The 14,689-nt window shown below is 47.1% G+C and overlaps 1 long non-coding RNA gene and 1 pseudogene across 3 annotated transcripts in view; one reads left to right on the top strand and one right to left on the bottom strand.

Moving 5' to 3' along the window:
- The window catches only part of LOC144098718 (uncharacterized), a 175,735-nt gene that overhangs the window by 122,846 nt on the left and 38,200 nt on the right, over window positions 1–14,689 (top strand). The gene's annotated exons all lie outside the window — the stretch shown is intronic.
- On the bottom strand, window positions 2,944–3,034 carry LOC144099595 (U2 spliceosomal RNA; annotated as a pseudogene).

Genomic DNA, 14,689 nt, shown 5'->3' on the forward strand with positions numbered 1-14,689 from the left:
TGCTCAACACAGCGACGAGGGTTCCGTTCCCACAGGTCTTTGCGGAAAACTTAACCGCTACGTTCCGGCGCGCTTACTTTTGGGGGGCGTGATCCCCTTCGCGTCAAAAACCACCCCCGCGCTGAAAGAGTTCCCGGTCAGCTCGCGTGGACGAGCGGAGCATTGGACAAGCCTCAGCACCATGCACTGAATCTGAAAGTAAAAAAAAAAACAAATTTGGAGCATCCTAGCACTTCGTTGTACTCGCGCGTGTAGGGCCATCGCCCGTCTCCCTCGCTTGAAGCTACTCTCGCATTCACTGCGGCACCCATTCAGAGGGAGGGTGCGCGCTGTGGTTCGACCAGCCACGCTGAATGCGGTCCGGCGGCGTCGCTCTTTCCGCAAGTGTGAATGAGTCCTTTCTCTGTGCCCTTCGTGGCGTGCGTTTGTGAACTCTCAAGAGCCTGGGTAGAAGCGACCTCATGTTTTTGGCGACGTCTCCAGGAAACTCTCCCTCGAGGCACCCGCCGTCAGCCGGCCGGCTGAAGGCAGCTCAACAGACAGCAACATTCGCTTGGACAGGCGACAACACGACAACAAGGCAATAGCTCAAAAGATATGGAAAGAAAAATGCACTGATCATTTTTTTTCTTTTAAACGGAAAGCTGAGTGAAGTGCTCGCATATTGGAGGAAGAGAGCAACCAGTCTTTTGACATGATATGCTAAGATATATAAGCAGTTTAGGCGTTAGACGTCCGGCATCAGAGGCCAATTACGGTCGTGAGAATATGCCAGCTTTGGTAGTCAGAAAGAGCTCAATTTTCAGTCTTTCAGTTGAATTTTTGTAGTGCAATTTATTAGACAATACACACATTTCAATTGGTGGATGTGAATTTTCTTCGTCATGAAGGCACCTTTTCGCGCACATAACTCTGATACGGCCGGGCTACTTTACTTGTTTCTGTCGTAAAAACTTACATATCGTCAAAACAGATCAGTGAATTGCGGATACATCGTAGTGCTGTCGGCATTAGTATTAAGTGTACAACTGAACTAGGGTTAGAATTGTTTTACAGACAATATGTTCAGGATAACTCACCTGGAAGTAGGGCTTCTTATTATATTTGGGTATGTATTCATGTCAGCGCACATCACACGCTACTGAACATTTGCTCAGCATGCAAAATGAGCGTTTCTGAGCTCACGTTGAAGAGGGAACGAGAGAAAAAGTCATTTGGGTGTCCCTCCTGAGCGTGTAATGTGCGCATGTGAGTGTCGCACATTCCGAAGTCTGTGCTCGCACAATAAACACCCTTTTTAGCACAAAAGGAAAGCTGTGTGCTCAATATCTCCCCATCTCCATGCCTCGATGCCTGCAGTGCAACATTACCTTGCTTTATTGCCGTATTCTGTTGATTTGCATAACAAAATTGCTGCGCTGCCACGCGACGTAAAACAAATGAGTAACACTTTCGGGCATTATTTCCTTCTTTTTTTTTTCGCACAGTGCTGCAAGGCCTCACGCAGTGTTCGGGTCGCCGAAAACGGCATGTTCGCGCGTGAACGTGCTTAGACTGTTTCGATGCGATTAGCAACACCCCATGAAGAAAACAGTGTTCATTCCACTACGAGCACCATCACTCAGGAATGCATCCACCATGAATCAGTACCTCACTGCACGGTGCAACTGAAATCGCAAAGCGGAAAGTGTTAGCCGGCCATCATTTATGTGACACAGTTTCCGCTCCGCGCTTCTGCTGCCGCATCTTGTAGTCTTTTTTTTTTCCTCCCTCCTGCACACGCTGGCCAGTGTTCACTGGAAGAACTTGGCCCTTTTGTTTACCACAAGAAAGTGATAAACAAAGCGACATACAAACAATGTAAACGCACGCCATGCCCCCGTGTCTGTAGTGCCCATACGTGGCCTAGAGACACAGCCCTACACCTCGCGGCTGAATTGAAACGTGGGATTGTGCGTTGCTTCCCTGTGTTATCTCTCAGCGATTCTCTTATAGGTTCAGTTCAGCGCGCACTTCTTTCCTTCCCGGTTTTGCTTTCCCCTCGCTGTTCATTTCTTTCTTCTTTTCTTTTTGTTCTTATTCTTGTTCTTCCCGGACGCCCACTGTGGTGGTGGTTTAGGCCCGAAAGCGCACGGTTAGTCCAGCAGCGTGCGGGCATTGCGTCCGCTGAATTACAATCAAGCCGGCAGCGGGCCGACCCCGGCGGATCGCTCCGGGAATACTGATTTACTCAAGGCCGACAATTAGTGAAAGTGCGCGAGGGTTGGCTCGCTAGCTGGCTCGCTGTGTGGCTGGCTATGCTGAGAGGGCGAGCTCTTTTTTTTTCCCGTAGGGGACCCCTCCGAAAACCGTACTTTTTCTCCCCTCTTCCTTCTCTCCTTCTTCGGCTCACCGGGGTGACCGCACCCTCCACACAACGAATACTGCGTCTCTCAGCGCTCCGCATTTCAGCGATATCCCCGAAATATCCGCAGTTCCTCAGATATTTCGCGCGAAACCACAGCTTTCACTCCTAACTTCACGTTATGGCGGTCATATTATTGCGGCAAACGTGGCTGGTTTTGTCTTAGCAACGACATATGATCAACACCGAATCAACGCTCATGTCGTGTTACCTTCTTGTGGTTCCTCATTTTTTAGCACATTTTTTTCGCTATAAATTTTACCAGCCGTGAGACAACAAACATGAACCGTCAAAATAGTTTGTCAGAGTTTATACTGTAGAAATTACAGCGCAAACGCGATGGAAAGCGGCGTAACTGAGATTTTCTCTCTGTTCTTGCCGTCTTTCTGTCTGTTGCTGCCAGGAAGAAAGAAAAGGAAAGTGCACAGGCCTGCTCACTGGCTCAAGCCGAGCCACAGTCGCTACCACGTGCAGATAGTAGGAGAGTTGAAAGATGGGATAGAAAGACAGGATAGTAAAGACGCGCGGTATAAAGACCAAGGCCGATCCCGGAGGTAGTGCAATACCGGGCCAACCAGTGGCGGAAGTGAAGCAAACTTCCAACTCTCCACCACATTTCCAAAAATAAGTCCCATTGGACTCGTAACAGATACTCTACGGCGTCCGGAAATTCGCCATTCTCAGTTCTGGCTGATTCTTCCTCCGACAAACCACATACACGGGAGAAACACAAGGACTGGCGCAACTCCTTGTGTTTCTCCCGTGTATGTGGTTCGTCGGAAGTTTTGCGCACATCGTTCATCTGTATCACCATGCGCCAACTAGGCCCAACAGAAGTGTTATCGATTCTTCCTCGTCTGCTGAGGTCGGAGTTTTTTTTTTCACATTTGTGACAGGGATAGGAAAGCCGAGGCGAAGCGATACTTCCATAAGAGTTAAAAGGTCTGTTTAGCATCACGAACCGCAGTTCGCATGAACGACGAGGTACTGAATTTGAAATAAAAAGGCTTGTTTTCATCACGCGGCTTAGCTTCTGCAAGCAACGATTCAGGGCCATGTAGACGGCACCCGGATGAAGTGCGAGAACTTAAAGGAGTATGATGATCTGGCGCATACTTCCAAGCATATTATCAGCAACGTACTACAAGAGGCTTCACGTTTGAACATGTTCTTCACAAGCTTTCGGGCGAGATGACTTCGATTCATCTGGTATTATTTATATCGTACACATAATGTAAATTGTGTCCTCCTGGGTGAAACTCTCCGCCACTTAGATCCTCGTCCCCTTACAGAAGCAAAGATTCTGGGTCCTTGGACTAAACCCTCATCGCAGAGGACAGCTATGAAGGCGCTTCTTAAGTTCTTGAAGGACGCGGGATTAAGTTCAAGGTTTCAAACTTTCAGTGTGTGCCCTGTGCACCCTGCAAGTAATGCCTACGGACATATGGAAAAATATCTCCCTGTCCTCTCCCCTTTCTCTCGCTTCCTCCGTTCACCTTCCCACGTGTTGAGTAGCATACTGCTTTTCGCCTAGTTAACCTCCCTGCCTTTCCGTTCATCTCTCTCTCTCTCTCTCTCTCTGAGTCTAGGCGTTCTAACAAGGGTGCAAAAAAAAGAGAGACGTAAGCATAGTAGTCAGGATCACACAGCTTGAGAGCGCCTGGACAATACGACCTGGCTATAGTGCGTGCATGAAGCTGCCCAGCAGTATATTTCGGGTCGTTAAAGACAGGTGTATGCTTGCGAACAAAATTTACAGCTAACTTTCCGTCAACGGCAAGGACATTTTCAACAGTGAGTGCGGAAAAAACTACGCATAAACCGTTATACGAAACACAGCCACAAAGCACACAACAAACTTGCGAGCTGCGAACAGGCCTTGCAAACAAGAATTATTCTTTCCGACTTTTTTTCTTTACAACGATCAGAGCAAGACAAAAAAAAAAACAGATAAACTAAATGTAAACGTTGGGCTCCTCTGAACCGTAGCTGCTGTCGAGTTTGACGAGCCAAAAGGAAATCTGGTCGACAAGGGCGTCTGGGCTGCGAACGGCACAAAGCAATTCAGCGGGGTCTCAACGCTGCCTCATCTTGCTTCTTTGTTTTCTTATTTCCTCGCTTCGTTGGCCGGGCTGAATTTGTTTAAGCTAAGGAGAAGGGAGGGCGACGTGCGGGGTGTGTTTTAGAAAGGATTTGACAGGCCGTACACAGGATTCGTGCCCGGCTTTGTCCTGGCCGCACGCTTCGCCGAAAGCGAGGCTCTGCAGCGATGCAATCTAAAAGTGATTTGGGGTCTGGGGACTTCGTATAACGACCCTCAGAACGAGATGGAAGCGGCCACCGGAGTGTAAGCCTCGTGTTAGAACGTGTTTCTTGGGCACATTGATGCAGAAAAAAAAGCATTTGTCTTAGGAAACTCGGGTGCATGAGTAGTGTGCACCAGTGTTGTCGAAATTTGTGAACCGACCCTTTCGATGCCAGGGACGGCCAGATGCATACGTAGCGTTCGAGGTCTCTTACATTATCTCTACACCGGCAAACTATGTCGCCAAATTGAACTGGAGCACCCGTCGCGGTGGCTCAGGGATTAGGGCGCTCGGCTACTGATCCGGAGTACCCGGGTTCGAACCCGACCGCGGCGGCCGCGTTTCGATGGAGGCGAAACGCTAAGGCGCCCGTGCGCTGTGCGATGTCAGTGCACGTTAAAGATCCCCCGGTGCTAGAAATAATTACGCAGCCTTCTACTACGGCACCTCTTTCTTTCTTTTTTTTGTCTTAGTCCCTCCTTTATCCCTTCCCTTGCGGCGCGGTTCAGGTGTCCGCCGATATGTGAGACAGATACTGCGCCAGTTCCATTCCCCAAAAACCAATTTAAAGGCAAGCACAGCACACTTTAGAGGCTAACTGAAACAGCTCATGTATTAAAACATCGACCCTTATTTTTCATATCGGTTGTAAGAACAGTAGTCAGGTGGTTACTCCGCTGCCAAATATTCAGCTCAACCTCATTCTAACAAAGTTGAATGGGCTCGGCGATTACTTCGTTATAGTCGTAGCTTCGTTATACCCCATGTTGACCCAGCTGCCAAAAGAGATCGTTATTCCTTCGTTATATTCATTATTTCGTTATAGTGAGGTTCTACTGTACTACTGAACTGACGAGGATGGCACTACGTTTGGGAGAAAGAAATAAAAGGGTGAGACGTCTGAAGCTTTTCGTTAAATAGAAAACGAACTGCAATAAAAAAAATTATTATTGACTTTCATTGCTCGTTCTTAAGATATGGTCTGCCATTAGGCTATTGCTTAATCCACATAAAATCCATGGAGGGATGTCAATACATGTTAGGGCACGCCAGCGAGAAATGATGTCTTTTAACTAATCGTGAGCAGGGAGGCATCATGCTGTGTCGTTTGAGCACTGCCCGCATGTCACCATTAAATTTGTTCTAAGTAATTTTCTTGGAATTACATATAATTTCTTTCCTTTGATTTCTGTCGCAATACTCAAGTAGCTGTTGTGTGGTTTGCATGATATTATGTAGATCTGCATATTGTGACATAAAAATAAGTGCAAGAACTTATTCCCTTGTAATCGATCAGACACCGAACCTTGAGCATTTTGATTTCAAAATTAGTGGAGCACTTATTGAGGAAAAACAAAGATGAACTATCTTGTATTAGCAGCCAGGAAGATAATGTTGTGAGCACAAAAAAAAAAGATTTGAGGGGACAATTAAGCTCCGCCTTAAGGGTATCGCGCGATAGCGTAATGTGTTACTTCATATACATGCTAAATTGGTCATTCTCTACTTTACATTCATAGACCCATGGGTGCCCTCGTACCACTCCTGGCGCAGTGGTGCAGCGCTTAAGCGACTCGCCACTGCCCTGGCGTGGCAGCTGTTGCCGCCCGTAGTCCTTGTGTGACCCAGGTTGCTCTGCCAGAGCGAATAATCATTAATTTAACTGCCACCTGCCACAGTGTGCAATTTTCTCACAACCCGTTGGGCAGGTTGTGATGACGCCGCAAGGTCACGTGACCTAGGTTCCCCACCTGCCTCCTAGCTTGCTCCTCTGGGGATTTTTCGTGCATTTTTCGTTCACGGTCAACGATGCCAATGACGCTTACGCCAAATTTTTTTCGTCACGAGCACTTTAACGCTATCGCGTTAATAAATCTCTGTCATCTACTGCAGTAGATTCCGTAAATGTGACATTCCGGCATGTAGTTCGGCCGCACGACTGTGCTATGACTGCGCTTGGCCGCCTAGCGCGTTGGTCCCTCTGTGGCAGCTTCACTCCGTGAATGATTTAGCTGGCGCCATCTATGGAAGGTTCTTGTAACAAGACGTGCTTAGCTAACTCGTTGTAATCGTTGTAATTCGTTTTAAACTTTTTTACTTGACTCTATCGTTGAAAGTTGGCAGTTGTGTTAGAAATATGCCTTGAACACTAATATTTACAGTATATTATGTTTTAAGAAAGAACTAATAACTGCAAGTGGGGACTATATTCCGCTGCGTAATAATGACCGTTTCTACTGCCAGAAAACATTGTCGCGAAGTGTAGACCTTTCTGTCTGGGCTGTTGCAAGCAAACTGCGCTTCCTCTTCCACTGGGCTAGCGTCAGGTGCACACAACAGCACAGCGAGCAATATGACTACGCCCAGGCAGCCCTTATTGGAAGGGTTTATATACACAACCACAAAGCAGCCCCAACGTGTTGCAGAACCAAATGTGCGCTTCAGATAATCGTCAGGATCTTCTGCTAGCCCTGCAAACCAGTCTAGTTGTCACGAGCATTGAAACAGTCAGGTAATGAAAAGTGGAGAATTTTGCATTATTTTGAAGTGTACACATGCTCTATGAATTACTTCCATTTCAATTCTCATTTTCTCCAACATCTATGCAGTTTTTTTTTTACCCACATTTCAGATAACATAACGGCTAGTAGAAATGGCATGCGTTGGTGTGTGCCATCTTTTGCAGTTATGTTCAAGTTTGACCCACTGTTCTGATGTAATGTTTACAAATGAAGTGGTCGACACCGCTTGAGCGTCCAGGAATGAAATACGATCATCAGAGCATGCAGCCTTAAAAATATTTGGCGCTCTTTGGCTCCTGTAGGAGTTTTTGCTCTTTTTTTTTTTACAGAAAGCGCGCCTTTAATCAAAGATGTGGCAGTGTTTGGACTCCTAGAAAGTTTTTGGATGCTTTTCAACCGAAACAGGCATGATTCACTACGGCAAAGAATTCATTGGAGGCCCTGCTTGCATTTTCTTGTTTTATTGTGTGGCGAAAGTACTCATCGGTTGAACCCCCCCCCCCCTCCTCCCCCGAAAAAAAAGCAAAGGATAACAATAACCACGAAGCAAAAACAGTCGTTAAATGAACTCACGCGTAGTCTTTTGTGTGCGTGCTCTGCAATCCTAATCTGTCCAGTCGCCATGGATAGTTTGACCTCACCTTTCAAAGCAACCTTAATGCCTTTTTGCAGTGCTTGCTTGCGTCAGAATGACTGAAATATTTGATAGAGAGGGCGACGTTATTAATGCTGCCTGCTACAACTTTGTAATTAATGATTAGATATGATGTTTCATGCATTGGCTTTTTTTCCTGGTCGCCTTCACCACCGTTTCACGCCAGTTCGGTTTAGCTTGCGTGGATGAAGCTTGCTTTGTCTCTCTACGATTCTTGCTAATCATGTACGGTGCCACACGTTCCGGACGCATGGTATAGCTTATTCTAGCCTTGTCTGGCGTAATTTCAGGGCTTTATAGGCTAGTCCACTTTGAAGTAGTTTGGTTTATCTTGGTTTTGTTTAGCTATAATACGCTATTTATGACCCCCCTCTAGTAAAGCTGCGCTCTCTCTCTCTCGATCGCATGTCCTTGTGCAGGTGTTATCAGTTTCCCCTGGTTCTTCTTTAGAAATCTCTCCGTCGCCCTCTTAGTCTCGCGTGCATTACACAGCTCCACTCTACGAATGAAGGCTTAATTCATTCATCGGTTAAGTACTCCATTACTGAGTCCCTAGAACAGTGGATGTCGGTTTGTTAATGCTCGAACATTTAGAATGTCGTTTCAAAAAAAAAAAATTTCCGGCTTCATGTAATGAAATTCTCTTATTGGTTGAGCAAGGTCACCTGACTTTGAAACGTCATCACAACCTGCCCACTTTGGCAGTGAAATTAATGATTGGTTGTGAGAGGTTGCTCGGGAAGCGCAACTTGCGCCTCACAAATCCCACCGGTGGCTGTGTTTGAAAGAGACACCTGCCGGGGCAGTGGTGCATCGCTTAACCGCTGCACCACTGTACCACTGCACCAGGTGTGGTACGAGGAATCCGCGCGATCTATCAAAGCGATTAAGAGCGTCTTAACGCCATCAACACCACGTGACTACCAAGTTGCCCCCCCCCCCCCCCTCAACAAAAAAAAATTGAGCGGACCCCCAGAAATTTTGGAAATAGGCCCATCCCATAAAATGGGAAAAAAGTGGGAATTAGTGGGTCGTATTAGTATAATTTTATATGATAATCTAATGGAAGGTACTTTAACTATCCAGAAGGTGATGACTCCTGCATACCATATTATGGCAGTGAGATCGGTTCTAACCAGAGTTTTGACGAGAAAATCGCAACAGCAATCTACTATAGACACCGTAGTAGAATGGAAAGTTGGGCGAGTTGGTATGCGTTCATTTTGGGTGGAAACAACAGCGCGAAAGGGACGGAAGACAAAAGAAGAAGGCAACCACACGGACGAGCGCTCGTCCGTGTGGTTGCCTTCTTCTTTTGTCTTCCGTCCCTTTCGCGCTGTTGTTTCCACCCAAAATGAACTATAGACACCATTGCGGACAACATGAATACAATCGCTTTTTTTTAGGAATGTGGTCAAGAAAGTCCCCAATCGTTTTTATTTTCATAATATAACGAGTATACCTGAAGTGTAAGCTACTGACGCTCAACTAACTGTCCGGGATGTAGCTTGTTTCCAGACAATACTATCAGCATTTTGCTGGAATTGAGTAAGATCACCGTCACTCGAAACTTGAATTTCAACAATTTGCAGCGCAAGGGCACGGTACCTCTCGTTTTGCAAATTGTGTTCGCTTCCCTGCACGACATTTCACCCGCGTTTGCCGTTCTCAGCGCGCACAACATCTCTTTCCTCGCGCCTGTGCAAACTTTCAGGTGTCATTGTCAAACCACACCGTGAGGTCTTTTCAATAAGCCGGGACAATAATGCGAAACGTCCTGACACTTCTTTTTCCTTTTTCCTTCGCTCTTCTCGCACCATTTCCCATCGAAATCTATTCTTCAGCAGTCTTCCCATCTAGTCCAACAAATCGCATCGATCCTTAGCCAATCTTAATGCTGATTCTTTCGCGCTCATATACCCTACGTCTCATGGCAAGTTCTATTTTCCCTTCCCTCCTTACGCTCTTTCCCTCGAAACTGAGCCTTCGTGAAGTGAGCTTTTGTGTTCACGTGTTCGTCCTTATGTGAACCTCCGTTGCCTTTTACAAAAGGAAACTTGCTATGGATGGTAAAAAAGATAAAAAGAAAGAAAAAGAAGGCGAACCTTTTGTGGGGAGCAAAATAAACTTTCTTTCTCAAACTCGTCGCCTCTTTTATTGTCGCTTCGTCGCTCTGGCCAATCATCTTGAGTCTCCTCCGCGATTTCGGCCTCCTCCGATCCCCCTTCGCCTCCCTCGAACCTTTCCCAGAAACGCAGATTATTTCGGCTCTTGTCCCACGCTACGGCCGTCTCTGTTTGCGCGCCGAGATTGAACTGTTCTCTCTGGTCATAGTTCTTTCTTCTCCTCAGCTTCTTCTTCGCATCGAGCACGCATCATTTGCATATTCTGTGATAGCCTGATCAAAAGATATCGGGAAAGCCGTCAGAATCAGGAGCGGCCGATGAGAACTGAAGTATATCTAATTGTTTGCATATCCCATTTTCTTTACCGAAATTGCTGATTTTATGACTGTTGACAATATCATAATATGACGGCTGTGGGAAGCCTATGCGTTAAGTAGAGCAAAGTGCGAAGCAGATTAGAATACTGGTTGCCACATGGCAACCACATGACAGGGCCAGTCATGCCGTCATACCAGAATGCGAAAGTGTCGTTTCATAAACCAACCTATGCGAAACAGTAGTTAACTACTAACACCTTGCCTGTCACACTGTTTTATCATTTTGTATTCAGTTTATTTAACTAAAGCATCCAGTTTTGGAAGAATTCGTAACTGGTGCAAGAATTACATTGCTGCATGATACGTTCAGCAGTTGCTTTGCTACCGAACTGCAGCAAATACTCCTGCCTTTATGTCACACTGCGTTCCGCTACAGGGCCGGCTCACTAATTACCCCTCTAGCTACTCGAAACCTGGCAGCAAAGGGAGCGAAATATTAGTCTTGAAGCGTGATTCTGTATTTCCACGATAGCTGAGTATGACGACTGCCCTTTCATGACGCTCGTTCCTAAAATGACGATTATGGATTTTTATGGCGCAAGGGCATCTGTGGCCAAATAGCGCCATGGCTCAAGGTGTTCTCGACTACTCAAGGTGGGGTCAAAGGCCCATTTTCCAAGCAACTCATCCCAGATAAGCCGAGCACCAGGCCAGAGGAAAGCTTGTACCCACTGTATCACCGGTGGGTATCCTGTGGCACTAGGGATCTAACCCCGCGCCTCCCGCATGCGAGGCGGACGCTCAACCACTTGGTGACCGCGGCGGTCACGTTCCTAAAATCGTTGATTTCCACAGAAACTGTTTGTGCCACCGGTCCTGCCAACTGTACTTTTAGTCTGCAACACAGACAGGCTGTGCAAAACGTTGAATCCATTAGCTTGAATAATTGTTTTTAAATTCATTAGTTTGTGCAGAAAGCCATTACTGACGGCTTTTCAGCGCAGCGCTCCATTGTCTTCAGCGCTAACACAGTATGAACGGAACTTGTTTGGATGTTGATCGTCCATCCTGCGCTAAAAACAGATAACAGCCCGAGGATCAGCTGAAGGTTAATAAGAACGCTACAAATACAACCTAAAGGTAGCTTGTTCAAACACCGTGTTTCTAAGCCAAGGTGCCTCAACTCCGCGATATCTCGTACGCCACGACGTCACAGTTTCCTATCTGTCTGCGCTGGACGGTTATCGAAGGTAGAGAAATGCGAAGGCAGGCATGTACAACCCCCGTGAAAAGTATACAGACCAAGGCGTTTGCTTCTGAGCTCTTTAGCAGGGTTCCCTGCCACATCTACCAATCCAAAGGTTGGGAGGATTGAGGACGGCAAGCCATTCCTCTTTCGAGAGATTACGGCCGCTGAGAATGCCTAACGAGGCATGCAGCTGGCCTCACAAGCAAATTCCTTAAGCCGTATACTCTTTACGGGAAGGGGGGGGGGGGGTGTAATTCATGGCGCAGCTTGAAACGTTGAAACAAATTAAATGGTCCAGACACCTTGATAGCCCTCTAGCATACAGGCACTGACAAGCCACAATGTGTCACTGCGACATTAAAACAGACATAATTTTAAAAATAATATTGATTGTTTTTAATACAGTAGTACAACATTATTATAGTTCGTTGTGAGAGGCTTTTTCTTCTGCTTGTCAACTCGAACGCGTCCTCCGCCGATTACGTGTTGTGACAGTGCCCCCGAGCAAGCGAATCTGCAAAGAGAAAACTACACCCATTCAGGAGCGAGACCATTAAATGAGAGATGAGCTGAAGCGCTATAAACGAAAATGTCACCAAAAGAACGACCCCCCCCCCTCCCCAAGTGGTGGTCACCAGTATATACTGACTCAGTATATACTTTCCCTGCCCCATCTCCACACTTGGTGACCGTTGTTTCAGTGCCCGGTTTGTCCTGTGATAGCGGGTCCTACGCCCTGGCCGCCCACCCACGGAAGTAATGATAATAGTAGTGAAAAAGACTGAAATGAAGAGCCAGCCACACGGGCTGATGGGCAGCCATGGTGCCAACCCGCTATAGTCGCAAGAGCATGCGGCACCAGATGAGCGATGTGGTTCCGGACGACCATAAATCCCCGGCTCCTGCCGACGCCCGACGCTATTTGTCACGCAGATCGGCTCCTCATTGGCGAAACAGTTTTCTTCCTCTTCATGAGCGAGAAAGGGCACCCTTCTCCCCACGTTCCCCGATGCGCCCAGTGTCGTAGTGACTGCTTCCGCGTCCACTACTGGAAGCTCTGTTTTCTTTGTTTTGCTCTACAGCTTGCGGGTGTTTTTTTAGCTGTCCTTTGCCACGTGCCTAATAGACTGTTTAACTATTTCTTCTTCTTTTTCGCGCCGAATACGTTTCATTTCTGGCGCCGGGCCCGTTTATACGGTTGAAAGATGACCGTTCTTCTATCTGCGGCGCCTCGAAATCATAATCGCCCCCTCCTCCTCGGGCTTCCTGGGCCGGTCAGCAGTTCATTTTTCAGCGGCGCCCGTCGCACCCTCCTGGCGATGAGGCGACGCCTCCCGCGCCAGTGGTCGCGCAGAACCCGCGGGATATCCTTCATTTTCGAATGCGCCATGGCGTGAACGTCTTCGTGCTAGCGCCATTCGCGGTCATAACGGAGAATATCGTTTAGCTCCCTGTGGCAATACCCCTGTCATTTTTTTCCTTCGCTTTTCTGTTCTATTAGAAAAGTTTGGTCGCTCAAAAGAGAGGTTCTGTTTCTCCTCATGCGGAGAAAAAGATAGAATTAGTTTATTTGGAGTCTAAATGAGCGCCGAGCAAGTCCTCGGCCTGCCGCAACAGAGCTGGTTGGGAGGAAAAAGTTTAATTAGACATAAAAATGCCTAGTGCACCAACTTGCGCGCCTCCTCTTATTCGACCTTCGAGATTCGGAAAAAGGCAACCTTTTCTTTTTAATCGTGAAATGTATTTAGCTCCCGTTATCGTCTGCGCGCTGTGGGTGACAGCCAGAACGAAGGGAGAATACGGAGGCGAAACTAAACGAACTTTGACGAAACTTTCAGTCACCCTTTGGTGCCTACGTACTGTGCTGCCGCCGGCGCAGAGCATGCGTCAGCAATAGCGTCTCTAGAATCTGCTAGGCTCCCGTTACTGCGCATGCGTGAGCCGCGCAGCTCTTCGCAGCGTCGGATCGAGAACATAGGCGCTGCACAGCAACTATGTTCGCCCAAGTAATTGCTGCAGCAAGAGATGCTCCCAAATCCCTTCTCCCATGGTGATTGATATCCAATTGCGCGCTGCGCTTTCAAATTTCTCAACGAACTTCTCAGTCTGAGTATAGCGAAAAAGACCTACTCCCTGGTTTTAGATATACCCGTCTCTATCGGGTCTTGGCACTGCTAAACATTATCAGAGATTTTAGAAGAGGCCAAATTTCACGCACTGCTTTACTGAAATGCGGAAGTTTTCTTCCCTTTTTTTTAGCTTCATTTCGGGTGAATGCCCTTCTTTACAAAAATATTGACACGCTTCTCTATAGAGATTACGATCGCAAGGTTAAAGTTTTATACACACCTGATATACAGACCTTCTAGTCTGACAAGGGTTTATGAATACGCCATCCAAGATAAAATAAATAAGATTAGTTTAGGAAAAAGCTTGAGGTTAAGACAGCCGAAGTCAGTCATAGGCATGTGGTTTGATGATACCACCTTCTACAAAGATGAACTGGACACCAATGCGAGACAGGTAATTGCTGTTTTCTTCCAGTAGTTTTGGTAGTCAGTGGTCCCAGTTGGTGAGTGAATAATTAGGTTGAGAAACAAATTGCGTTTTACGCTTTCATCAGTGCAGTATGCGAAGGCAGACAGTGCAGCTATGACGTCGTTTGCCTTTCTCCCTCGAAAGTTAAGCATACGCGGTTGCTCCTCTGTTACGGCACACTATAACTCATACCTCTTTTCTTTATTTAGTCATCTTCTCACGATTCCTGCGACAGGTAAACTTTTCCCACTCCCCAACCAGCGCTTTCGATCTCTTGACAGCGGAAGGCAGAGACGCGAGTTGAGCAGCCTCCATATGCAGAGTGTTGCAGCTGTCGCCCAAGTACACCCTGAGCGGAAAATAACTGGGAAAGCAGGCATCTAGCGAACCACGTCAAGCACTTGTTGCTAAAAGCCGTTCCCCACACGGCGCAGGCATTACCTATCGCTCGCTATTTCCTAAGCCCGAGCGCCACGACTACCACACAGCCATGCCGGAACACTCTTCAGACCAACGCGCCTCGCTTCCCTTGGTCGAAGTGGTCCTTAGCGTAATGACAGCGCGCTATGCCA

Source organism: Amblyomma americanum, chromosome 7 (assembly GCF_052857255.1).
Source record: "Amblyomma americanum isolate KBUSLIRL-KWMA chromosome 7, ASM5285725v1, whole genome shotgun sequence".
Lineage (NCBI taxonomy): Eukaryota > Metazoa > Arthropoda > Arachnida > Ixodida > Ixodidae > Amblyomma > Amblyomma americanum.